Genomic DNA, 13,034 nt, shown 5'->3' with positions numbered 1-13,034 from the left:
TTTTGTTTTATAGCATTTGCATCATAACAAGAGGCTATTGATCCTTAAAAAGCGTTTGTTAAACACAAAATAAATCTGAATTAATGGACAAAGGTGTTGTAATACAAGAGATTAAAAATGCTAAGGCACGACTATGGTCCGAGAAGACTCAGAAAGAGAAGGGAGACAATCTTCAGGGAAATTATGTGTCAGAGCTTGTTAGTTACGCATCTGTCAGCCTGAAACAAAACGATGTCCAAGAACTGCGAAATATTTGGGACAGTTGGGGGAATGAGAGAAAGCAGAAGTTCAACCAACGATATGGTGATATTGCCCTCTTACTCCATGTCAAGACTGATGAACCCCTGCTCCGAGCGTTAATTCAATTCTGAAACCCGGGATATAGTTGTTTCACCTTTAACCTGGTGCCCACAATTGAAGAGTATACTACCTTACTGCATTGAGAAAACATCAGACTAGAGAGGGCATATATCAAACACATCAAGAGTCAGCCTTTCAAGAACGGACTAGCTAAGATTGCAGGGTTTGATGAAAAATGGGTGACTGATCGACTTCGACACAAAGGTAACAAGGAAGGAATCGAGTGGATTCACATAAGGCAACTAATGAAGAACCACCCTGATGAATGGAAGACTATAGAACTTTTTGCACTAGGTCTGTACGGTCTGGTTATCTTTCCGAAGACTTTGGGCTGTATCGACGCAGCCGTGGTAGAGCTATTCGAATAACTTCCAAGGTGAGTCAACCCGGCACCAGCCATCTTAGCCGAAACCTTTCGATCTCTCAACCATTGCAGAAGAACTGGCGGAGGAAGGTTCGTTGGGTGTATTCAGCTCCTTGAAGTCTGGATTCACAACCACTTTTGGAAGACTAATGGGGTAGCCTATCGCCGATTCAGCACTACTTATTCACCTTTGGGATAATTCATCACTAGGAAATGGCATGAAGGTGCTTCAAAGGAAAAGTGGATGAAAGTTTTTACACATCTTCAGGATCGGGATATTACCTGGAGAGCCCCCTGGTTGTTCCTCGATAACGTTCTTTTTCGGTGTGGGGATTCTGATACTATGACCTTACTCGGACTTTGGGGTGTAGTTGAGTATGCTCCGTTGTTAGCACTTAGACAGTATGGGGCATGTCAGTTTGTCCCGGTAACATGCGCGCTAGTTAGATCAAAGTTTGTGTATAATGGTGACAGTTATAAGAAGAGGATCAAGGAAGCAGCTGATTCGTGGAAGAAAGTATACCGGATGGATGTTGTGGCTGCTAGAGACATGCTTACTCCGGATTATGTGGAGTGGCGAAGACTGAGAAAGAATGATAACATCCCGGTGCCAGAATGTGAAGACACCCGGACCATGGAGGAGCATCTCAGACATGTCCCTTCTGAACTTGAGATAGCTAAGGCGGAGTTTGAAGCTGTGAATAACGAGCTGAAACATAAGGTTAAAGAACTGGAAGCTGAACGTTATCAATGGAAGCTAGATGCCGAATCTCAGAAAGATAGATCAGACAAGCTGGAAAGAGAACAGAAAAGAGTCTGTTTTGAGCTCGAGGATTTGAGAAAAGGGTATCAAGATAAAGTCAAGGATAATTCCAAGTTGAAAGTAACCTCTGAATACTGGAAAGACGAAGTTCATAGCTTAAAAAGAAAGTTCGAGGGGTCTGATGAAAGAGCTTGGAAAGAACAGTTGAAAACTGCTCAGAGGCGCTTAGCAGACAATCATCATCAAAATCAATGCTTGAGAATCCAGATGGCTGACCTAGAAAAACAACATGAGAGAGATGAAAAGCAATATCTGAGTTAGAAGTTATTGTGGATGGATTCAAGAAGCAAGCAGCCGAGCTTCAGATAGTACCCTTCGACGGAGGTCTGCAGTGGCGTTTCCGTTGGGAGCAAGCACAACAAAGGGTGAAAGCTAGAGACGCAGTCATCCGCGATTTCCTGGATCAAGTGCAAAAAGTAGCCCGTCATCTTCGTGGCCTGGAAAGGGAAGTTAGACTGGTTCAACAAGGCATTCAACCAATGACAGATGAAGGCAGAAGACTTGTCAACCTACTAGAAGTTTTTCGGGGTCTAGAAGATTTAGTCCGAACGTACCTTTGATTGTTTTTTATGTCTCTTACAAGATAAAACATTTTTGTCTAAATAAGGATTATTTATAATAATAAACATTTTTCTGGATCAATGCCTCTAAATTGCATACATTGTGCATTGCATACTTTGTAACACCCTCAACCCGGATACGAGTCCGAGGTGTCACATTGATTTTTCAAACTTTGACTATTGACGAAAAATCAAGGAAATTTATAAAACTTTCATTAAAATAACATTGTTACTTTACACAAGTTAACCAAAACAAGACAAAACTGATCAGAGCATTTGTAACAGACACTTTTCTTACATGCCAACCATATACACGACAAAAGACATACTTTATCAGTTACTTCTGATATGATATTCTAGCAGTGCTGCTGTTCTTGCAACCCTATTTTCACTCTTCCTAATTCTTGGTACCTACGTGTAAATCACTTACGCGCTAAGTCATAGACTTAGTGAGACATATAAATATAACAATAATACATTCAGTATGAATATGAACATGCAATCTATCCATTCAATCCTGTCGTATACAATTCAATGTAAACAATAATAATATGATAACATATAACTATAACAATGTAATTACCTTTGATAACCTTTTATAGGCCCATGTACATTTTTGAGAACTCAAGGTATTCGAGTACATTGAGGTTGTGCACTATACTGTCACCATAGCTCGTATGGGTCCCACTAGGGGCTATAAAATTTGTCTCGAAGGACCTATAACTGTATTTGTCCCGAAAGACCACTCCTTAAGAACCATATACATATTCCAGTGGCTCAGATCTGTCTCAAAAGACACTGTAAATGTTCCAAAGGATACATATACGTCCCGAAGGACCACGTAGAACCTTCGACTCTTGACATGCCAACTATACCTATAGCTCTCATATCGTATACCATGGGCATTATTCTTATGTTTCATGTGTTCATGTCATTTCTCTTGTGATCACATAGCTCATATCACTTATCATATCACATGTGCATTTGGGTCTTTTCACATATATCATTTATCAAATCATATGAACATATATACTTTATGCATTTATCATAATAATTATCATGTATGCATGTTCATAACTATTGTGCTATGAAAATCAACATAGGAATTAGACTAATCACAAGTCTTATTCCCTTGTACCATACTTCTAATATGTACTCACCTTAGCCTTGCTTGACTCGATTCTAATCCTTCAATTGTTCGAATGAGATCACGTTCTAAATCTACATATTAATACATTGATACATATCAGTATACTAATGATATATTCTAAACTATCATTCCTTAGGCTAATAAGAAAGCTATTTTTATCTTTTAATGAAGGCATGCATCGATGCACTACACCATGCATCGATGCATCCCTTGATAGGTGCATCGATGCACTATTCATGCATCGGGCATAAATCCATTCGATGTTTGTATTTTAAGCAGGTGCATCGATGCACTGATTGCATTCGATGTTCATTTATTTGAGAGTGCATCGATGCACATTGAAGATACATCGATGCACACAACCCAGAATTTACATTTTAAGCACGAATTCACTCTCTTTCAGCTTAATTCTTCATCTTTCACCTCTTTTAATATTCCTAACTTTCATATACATACTTAAACTCACTTCTACTCCATAATCACTTCTTTAAACTCAAAATTCTATCTTCTATATGAAATCCAAGAATCATACTAAATTTTCTACTTGTTCTAAATTCAATTCCATCACTTCATATCCCTTAATTAAGTGGATGACAAGTCAAATTTGTCTTCCAATATGAGTAATGAACTCTATTCCAAGATTTCATTCAAGAACTCAAAATCTTTAATCTCTCATATATCTTTCATCTTGTTGTTTAAGAACAAATTAAACTTTCCTTAAGCTTAATTATCATCTAGTGATCATAACCCAACCTTTAAATCAACAAATAATCAAGAAATCACAAACTTACCTTTGAGCTTGGAGATACGGGAGGAAGAAGAAGAAGAGAGTTTCCCAGATAGCTCTTTCGTTTCCCCCACATGATTCATTCTTATAAAAGGGAAAAAATATCTTTCTTATCAAATGACCAATTTGCCCTTTAATTCATTCAATAATTACCAAACAACCTTCAATTATATTCCAATAAAGTCATTAAACTATTAACTATTTTACTTTTATAACCAAATTTTAAAAATTCTCATTTTAGTCACTAACCCGGATTTCGGGATGTTACATACTTTGCATTTTATATTTCATGTTTATTTTTATATTTTCCATGTTTTTACATTCATATTAACTAACAGAACATATCTCAGAAAGGGAAAGAGCAAACACCAAATTTACCACCGTAAGCATTAAATACGCATCATCCACGTAATACTCAAGCAAAGAAGAGACAAATGGAGGCCAGAATGGAAAAACTCGAGGAGAACATGGCAAGACTGAAAAAAGAACTAGAAGATAAAATGGCTCAAAATAATCAGAGCACCCTGGAGTCCATCAAGAAAAAATAGGAGTCCTTGGTCGACCAAATTATAGCCAAGTTATCGGGATTACAACAAGCTAGTGCAGTATGGGGAAGTCCCTCCGAGGGGGTAACCATATCACTAACCCCACAAGTGGTTATTTCACCCGGGATCTTACCCAAAGCACAAGAAAACTTCTCTGCTATCAAAGGAAAAGCATCATCTGCTGTAAAGGTGCAAACTTCCACAACTAATCCTGATAATCATCTGGATGATAACAATATCCCGGATTTCAATGAAGATGACAAAGCAAGAAAGATTGAGGAGAAGATCAAGATGTTAAAAGATCGAATGAAGATGGTTCAAGGAGACCATGATTATTATGGAGTGGACGCAAGAGAGCTGAGCCTAGTTCCAGATTTGGTGCTTCCACCAAAGTTTAAAGTTCATGAGTTTGAGAAGTTCGATGGGAATAGCTTCCCATCAGCCCATATCAATGTGTTCTGTCGGAAGATGACAGTATATGGAGAAAATGAATAACTCTTGATCCATTGCTTTCAGAAGATCCTGTCCGGTTCAGCTATTCGGTGGTACAACCAACTCAGCCGAACTCATATCAAGACATGGAAAGACCTAGCCAAGTCTTTTCTGGAGCAATACAAACATATTAATGATATGAGACCAGATCGAGTTATGCTAAAAGGCCTGGAAAAAAAAGCACAACTAGAGTTTCCGATAATACGCACAGCGTTGGAGGGATTTATCTGTGCAGGTTCATCCACCATTTGATGAAAAGGAGACTAGAAAGTTGTTTGTATAAACCCTGAATACACCTTACTTCAGGCACCTGGTGGCAATTACGTCGGGAGGTTTTTCAGACCTAGTCATGGCCGGTGAAATGATTGAGTTGGCCATTAAACAAGGAAAAATCGAGGGAGGAGACTCCAGTAAAAAGCCTCCCACGAAGAACAAAGACCGAGAGATCAACAATGTCAACATTTACAACGTCAACAAGGGTGTTACGATCTCAAGCTCAAAAAACACTTCAGTTGTACCATCTGGTACTTCAAACCAAGCTTAGAGAGAACCAAGGAAAGAAAGGGAAAGGGAGCAGATTGATCCCATTCCCGTGACATATAAAGAGCTATAACAACAACTCTTCGACACTCATGTAGTGTCGCCTTACCCAATGGATCCGATGAAGCCCCCGTACCCGAGATGGTATGACGAAAACGCTCACTGCTAATATCATGGCGGTGTGCAGGGACATTCAATCGAAGGTTGTCTCATGTTTAAGAGGCTTGTACAACGAATGCAGAACAAGAATTAGACCACTTTCGACTCTGAAACACCAAACGTTGCCCAGAATCCCTTGCCTAATCATCCGGAGACCGAAAATAATGCAATCACCACCGAAAATGGTAGGAGAATTAAAACCAGTGTTTCAGAAGTCAAAGCTCCTCTGGCTTGGGTATGGAGCCAAATGGTAAAGGCAGAGCTTCTTACACCACAGTCATGTACAGCAAAGGGTGAAGGTGGTAACTATTGTTGTTATCACAACGAAGAGGGACATAAAGTGCAAGAATGCTCTGAATTCAGGACATTAGTCCAGCTCATGATTGACCAGAAAGAGTTGGAGTTTTACGACGAAGTTCAGGATTCCCTTGAGGCAGATGTTTACGCTACCGGAGATTCATCAAACAAAAGACTCGGTAGGGGTAGTCCTTTGGTTATTACTCCTAAACCAAAGATGATAATAGCAACTCCGCAAGCAAATGTGGTGATCACGGCACTTCGACCTTTTCAATACAAGGATAGTCGGCAAGTGCCTTGGAAGTACGAATGCCAGGTAAGTGCTTCCAAAGAATGTGACAGCAAGATGGGGCAAAGACCACTAGAGTCCTTCAAGGAAGATGTGTTGGCTATCAATGAACCTATAAAGAAGAATGAAGCTAAAGAATTCCTCAAATTCTTGAAGCATAGTGAGTACAGTATTGTAGAATAGCTCCACAGCTTACCAACACGCACTTCAATGTTAGCACTTTTATTAAACTCTGAAGCACATCGGGAGTCACTGTTGAAAGTCCTGAATCAAACGTTTGTGTCACAAGACATACCAGTCAGCAAGATGGATCGATTGGTAAGTAATATTCAAGCTGATAATCTCATCTTATTCTCAGATGATGAGATTCCATCCGGAGAAAGAGGCCGAACTAAGGCATTACACATCACTACCTATTGTAAGGGGCATACTTACCGAGTGTGTTGATCGATAACAGCTCAGCTTTGAACGTGATGCCTTTGGTGACATTGAAGAGGCTGCCAATAGATACCTTTCATATGAGAGCTTACCAGAACGTGGTCCGAGCATTTGACGGGACCAAGAGAGAGGTAATTGGAAAGATTGAAGTACCTACAACATTGAGTTTCTGGTGATGGATATTATATCTTCTTACAACTGTCTTTTGGGAAGGCCATGGATTCATCAAGCTGGTGCAGTACCATCCACACTGCACCAAGAGGTTAAATTTGTTATTGACGGGGCCTTAGATTATCAATACTGAGGAAGATATTGTGGAAAGTGTGACCACAGAGGACCCATACATCGGACTAGATGAAGAAGCGGTGGAATGTTCATTCCGTTCCTTGGAATTTGTGAATGCCACCTTTGTGGCAGAAGGAAGAACGATTTCTGGACCTCGACTTTCCAAGTATACCAAGATAGAGATCATGCAAACATTGGGATGATGTGCCAAGACTGAAAAATGGTTTTGGAAGTTTTTGCAAGGGAGGATTGATCCAGTCCTTCCTATTTCAAAGCCAGACCGGTTTGGGCTCGGCTTTCAGCCCAGTTACCATGAGAAGAGAAAAGAAGTTCAGAAGAACCGAGAGAGAAGACTAGCCAGATTGACTGGAAGTGAACTTCAATAGGAACCCATGATATTCCCGCCTCTTTGCCACACATTCAAGTCAGGTGGTTATGTATTTGAGACCACCTTATCAGACTTAGAAGCGGATTTGGAAGATCTGAGCATCAATACTGTGACCACTGGAAATGCTGACAGCGAAGATGAATCTGGGATATACCCTCTGCCACCTAGGTTCATGCCTAGCAGTTGGTCGGTCAAAAAACTACTTGTGGTTTACAAGAGTCTTTCAGAGTAATATTCGAACTATTCCTATTTGCCTTTACCCCGGACAATTGTTAATCATTTGTAAGGGCGAATAAACATTTGGTTTAAGTTCAATAAAAGATGCATTTTTCTCTTCACATGGCAAACAAATTTTCCTTTATTTCCTTTTGAATTCATTGTCTATATTCTTCATTTCGGTACTTCATTTCCTTTCTCTCGAATTCAATTCTTGATTATTTTGTGTGGGATATTTTCATCTCACACATGCACATTTTCCCTTCTTTCAGATCCCCAGATAACAATAATATAGGCACTAATAATCTTGATCCGGAGGTGGATTTTGAATCAGCTATTTGTCTCGGGAATTTGATGAATGTGACACTGAAGAGGAATGTAACTTGCCTACCAAATTATTGAGAATAGTAGAAAGAGAAGATAAAAAAATACTGCCCCATAAAGAGACAATCGAAATCTTGAATCTGGGCACTAAGAAAGACCGAAATGAGGTTAAAATTGGCACAACTCTTTCGACAGAAGCAAGACACAACCTAACAGTCTTACTTCAGGAGTACAGAGAGGTGTTCACCTGGTCATATCAAGACATGCCGGGATTAGACACAGATATGGTAGTCCAGAAATTGCCTATCAAACCAGAATGTAAACCAGTGCAGCAGAAACTAAGAAGGATGCGACCAGAAATGCTCATTAAGATCAAGGAAGAAGTCAAGAAACAATTTGATGTCGGTTTTCTTCAAGTGGCCAAATATCCGGAGTGGGTGGCCAACATAGTACATGTACCGAAGAAGGACGGGAAAGTACGCATGTGTGTCGATTACCGGGACCTTAACAAGGCAAGTCCCAAGGACAACTTTCCTCTGCCACACATAGACACTCTGGTGGACAATACAGCCGGGAATAACTACTTTTCATTCATGGATGGATTCTCGGGGTACAATCAGATCAAGATGCACCCTGAAGACATGGAGAAGACCACTTTCGTTATAATATGGAGAACTTTCTGTTACAAAGTGATGCCTTTCAGATTAAAGAATGCTGGGGCAACATACCAGAGAGCCATGGTGACCCTGTTCCATGACATGATATATAAAGAAATCGAGGTTTATATCGACGACATGATTGTCAAAGCACAGACCGAAAATGAACATGTCGAGTATTTGAGAGAGCTCTTTTAGAGATTGAGGAAGTTTCAGCTACGACTAAACCCTAAAAAAATGTACTTTCAGGGTGATGTCCGGAAGACTGTTAGGCTTCGTGGTCATCAGAAAAGGCATTGAGGTTGATCCCGACAAAGTTAAAGCTATCCAGAATCTACCTCCACCTCAAACACAAAAAGAGGTCCGAGGTTTTCTAGGCAGATTGAATTACATAGCTCAGTTCATATCTCAGTTAACGGATAAGTGTGATCCAATCTTTCACCTTCTTCGAAAGAACAACCCTAGAGCATGTAATGAAAACTGTCAGATTGCATTCGAAAAGGTAAAAGAGTATTTGTCTCATACTCTCATCTTAATGTCCCCCATCCCAGATAAACCTCTGTTCTTGTATCTATCCATCTTCGAGAACTCAATGGGGTGTGTCCTGGGTCAACATGACGAATCTGGAAGAAATGAAAGAGTCATATATTATTTAAGCAAAAAGTTCACTGATTGCGAGGTCAGGTATCCTCCTATTGAGAAGGTTTATTGTGCTTTAGTTTGGGCTACAAAAAGACTCCGACAATATATGTTGTATCATACCACTTGGTTGATTTCCAAGCTGGATCCACTAAAATACATGATGGGTGTGTCTGCTCTATCTGGAAGATTAGCCCGATGACAAATGTTATTGTCTGAATTCGACATCGATTACGTGAGCCAGAAGGCCATAAAAGGAAGTGCCATATCAAATTTCTTGGCAAGCAGAACCGATGAGAATTATGAGCCGTTAGACTTTGATTTCCCAGACGAAGACTTGATGGCTTTATCCTTAGAAGAAACAAGTACTTCAACAGACAGTTCCTGGAGAATGTATTTCGATGGGGCGTCAAATTCATTAGGACATGGTATCGGGGCAATACTGATCTCTCTAGAAGGGAGTCACTACCCATTTACCAGCAGACTGAACTTTGATTGTACCAATAACATGGCAGAATATGAGGCCTGTGTCTTGGGAATTCGAGCTGTACTGGGGCAAAATGTAAAGACCTTGCGGATATACGGAGATTCAACATTAGTAATCTATCAACTCCATGGAGAATGGGAAACCAAAGATACAAAACTGATGGAATACCGGAAGCTAATACTGGATCTACTCGAAGAGTTCGATGAAGTCACTTTCCACTATGTCCCAAGAGAAGAGAATCAAATGGCTGACGCTTTGGCTTCCTTGGCAGCCGCATTCAAAGTTGGTGGGGAGTCTAAAATGATGCCAATTGACATTCAGTCGTATGAGTACCCGACTCATTGCTATCAGATTGAAGAAGTAAAAGACACTAAGCCTTGGTACTACGACATTTTGCAGTATATCAAGCATCGAAGTTATCCAGAGGAAGCCACTGAAACTGATAAAAGAACCATTAGAAGGATGTCAACTGGATACGTCCTTGATGGGGAGGTCTTGTACAAAAAAAGCCATAATCAAGTTCTGTTAAGGTGCGTCGATACTGAAGAGGCAAAAATGATAATGGAAGAAGTACATGACGGAGTTTGTGGAGCACATGCAAATGGACATATGATGTCGAGACAAATAATGAGATGCGGATATTTCTGGTCCACACCGGAAAGTGATTGCAACAACTATGCTAGAAGATGTCATAAATGTCAGATTTACGGAGATAAAATAAATGTTCCACCTCATATACTTCATGTCATGACGTCACCATGGCCTTTCTCTATATGGGACATGGATGTTATTGGGCAAATCCATCTGAAGGCTTCGAATGGTCATCGTTTCATCCTTGTAGCTATCGATTATTTCACCAAGTGGGTAGAGGCTGCTTCATATGTCAGTATCACTCAATCCGTTATTTGCAAGTTTTTGAAAAAAGAGATCATATGACGGTATGGTTTACCTGAAAGGATCATTACCGATAACGCTACAAACTTGAACAATAAAATGATGAAAGCTGCTTGTGAGCAATTCAATATAAAGAATCACAATTCTACTACCTACAGACCAAATATGAACGACGCAGTAGAAGCAGCAAACAAAAGCATCAAAAAGATAGTGGAGAAAACGACCGAGACATATAAAAACTGGCATGAGAAGTTGCCTTTCACTTTGTTCGCTTACCGAACCTCAGTACGAACCTCGACTGGGGCAACTCCATTTTCATTAGCTTATGGAATGGAAGCAGTGCTGCCCATTGAAGTAGAAATTTCATCATTACGGGTCTTGCCATAAGTTAAATTGGATGATGCAGAATGGGTGCAATCCAGATATAACCAGCTTAATCTGATAGATGAAAAAAGACTAAAAGCCATTCACCATGGTCAAATCTATCAGAAACGAATGATTCGAGCACATGACAAGAAGGTACGCCCAAGAATATTCCGTGAAAGAGATCTGGTGGTAAAGAGAATTTTGCCAGTCCAGAAAGATTTATGAGGAAAATGGACACCAAATTGAGAAGGACCTTATGTCGTGAAAAAGGCCTTCTCCGGAGGAGCCCTTGTCCTGGCTGAAATAGACGGACCCGAAATGCCACATCCCATCAATTCGGATACAGTCAAGAAATACTTAGCTTAGGATGAAAACCCAAAAGGGCGTCCTAAGTAAAAAAAAACAAAAAAAAACAAAAATGAAAACGTTTAGGGTGAAAACCCGAAAGGGCACCCTAAATTGAAAAAATTGAAAAAAGTGAAAAAAGAACAAAAAAGAGAAAGAACAAAAAATAAGGTGGGTTCAAGATGAAAACCCGCAAAGGGCGTCTTGCAACCAAAGATGGGTCCAAGTTGAAAACCCGAAAGGGCGATTTGAATAATTCAAGAAATCCAGACAGTTGAAACTCTCCGGCATCTGAATTTTCCACAGACTCAACGAGTCGGAGAAAGGTTGCACTCTCCTGAATGTTGTCTCACTCTCAAAGATCCTTTGGCAAAGGCTGTATTCAAGGTCACCTAACGACTTTTCAGCTCAGAAGTGCCCACATTAATGAAATCTAAGACATTCATTTACACCTCATCATGTCTTCATCTTCCAGAATATTTGCCATGTGTTATTTGTTCTTTTTTTTCCTCATGAATAAAAGACAATCTTTTTTTCTCCAAACCAATTCCTTTTGAGCATCTTAGATTGAGCTTAAGCTTAATGATTTATTTACTTATGCAAAAGATATTTGCATATTTTTGTACAAAGATTCATTGAAAAATACATGTACTAGGAAGTCGATCAAGACTCATGCATATACTTGAGATGGTCAAGAAGCATTTCCCAGATCAAGGATAAAAAAACAAACATAGGATTTGAACATTTGAAGAATTCAAGATCAGGGATCGAAACTTCAAGATTCCAGAATCAAAATTCCAAACAGGTCTTAGCTAGAGTCAATATATCAACTTCGCGGTGAAGGATATTGAACTCGAAGCGACATAATTGGTTCGAGAGTAGATTTCAACCTCGTAACGGAGGATATCTAACTCGAAGCCAAACTTCACAATAAAAGGGACATCCACGGTTTCAACCTCACGACGAAGGGAATCGTGTCCACCCGCAACATGCAATACTTGGATTTCAACTTCACGACGAAAGATATCCAAGTCAAGGCTCAACTTCATGACGAAGGGGTCATCCGCGATTTCATCTCCACGACGGAGGATATCGTACCCGCATATCCACGATTTCAACTCTACGAAGGAGGATATCGTGCCATTTGAGGCTCAACTTCACGACGAAGAGGCTTCCCAGTTTCAGAGCCAATTTCAACTTCATAGCGAGGGATATTGGACTCAAGACAACACAAGCTCAACTTCACAACGAATGGGCGACTGATTGTCAACAAACAACTTTTCAGTTTCATTCAGAGTCAATTTCAACTTCACAGCGAAGGATATTGAACTCGAGACAACACAAGCTCAACTTCACAGCGAAGGGGCGGCTGACTGTCAACAAACAATTTCCAGAGCCAATTTCAACTTCACGACGGATGATATTGGACTTGGAACAATACTACCTACTTGGATTTCAACTTCACGATGAAGGATATCCAATTACCAGGCTCAACTTCACGACGAAGGTGCCACTCGCGGTTTCAACTTAACGACGAAGGGAATCGTGCACACAAACAACATCCATCTCTAAATTGGATTTCAACTTCATGACGAAGGATATCCAACTCAAAGAAGGGTTATTTGTCAAC

This window comes from Hibiscus syriacus, unplaced genomic scaffold, assembly GCF_006381635.1.
Source record: "Hibiscus syriacus cultivar Baekdansim isolate YM2019G1 unplaced genomic scaffold, ASM638163v2 tig00117010_pilon, whole genome shotgun sequence".
NCBI classification, from domain to species: Eukaryota; Viridiplantae; Streptophyta; class Magnoliopsida; order Malvales; family Malvaceae; genus Hibiscus; species Hibiscus syriacus.
The sequence above is the reverse complement of the archived record's forward strand: the minus strand, read 5'-3'. Positions refer to the sequence as shown.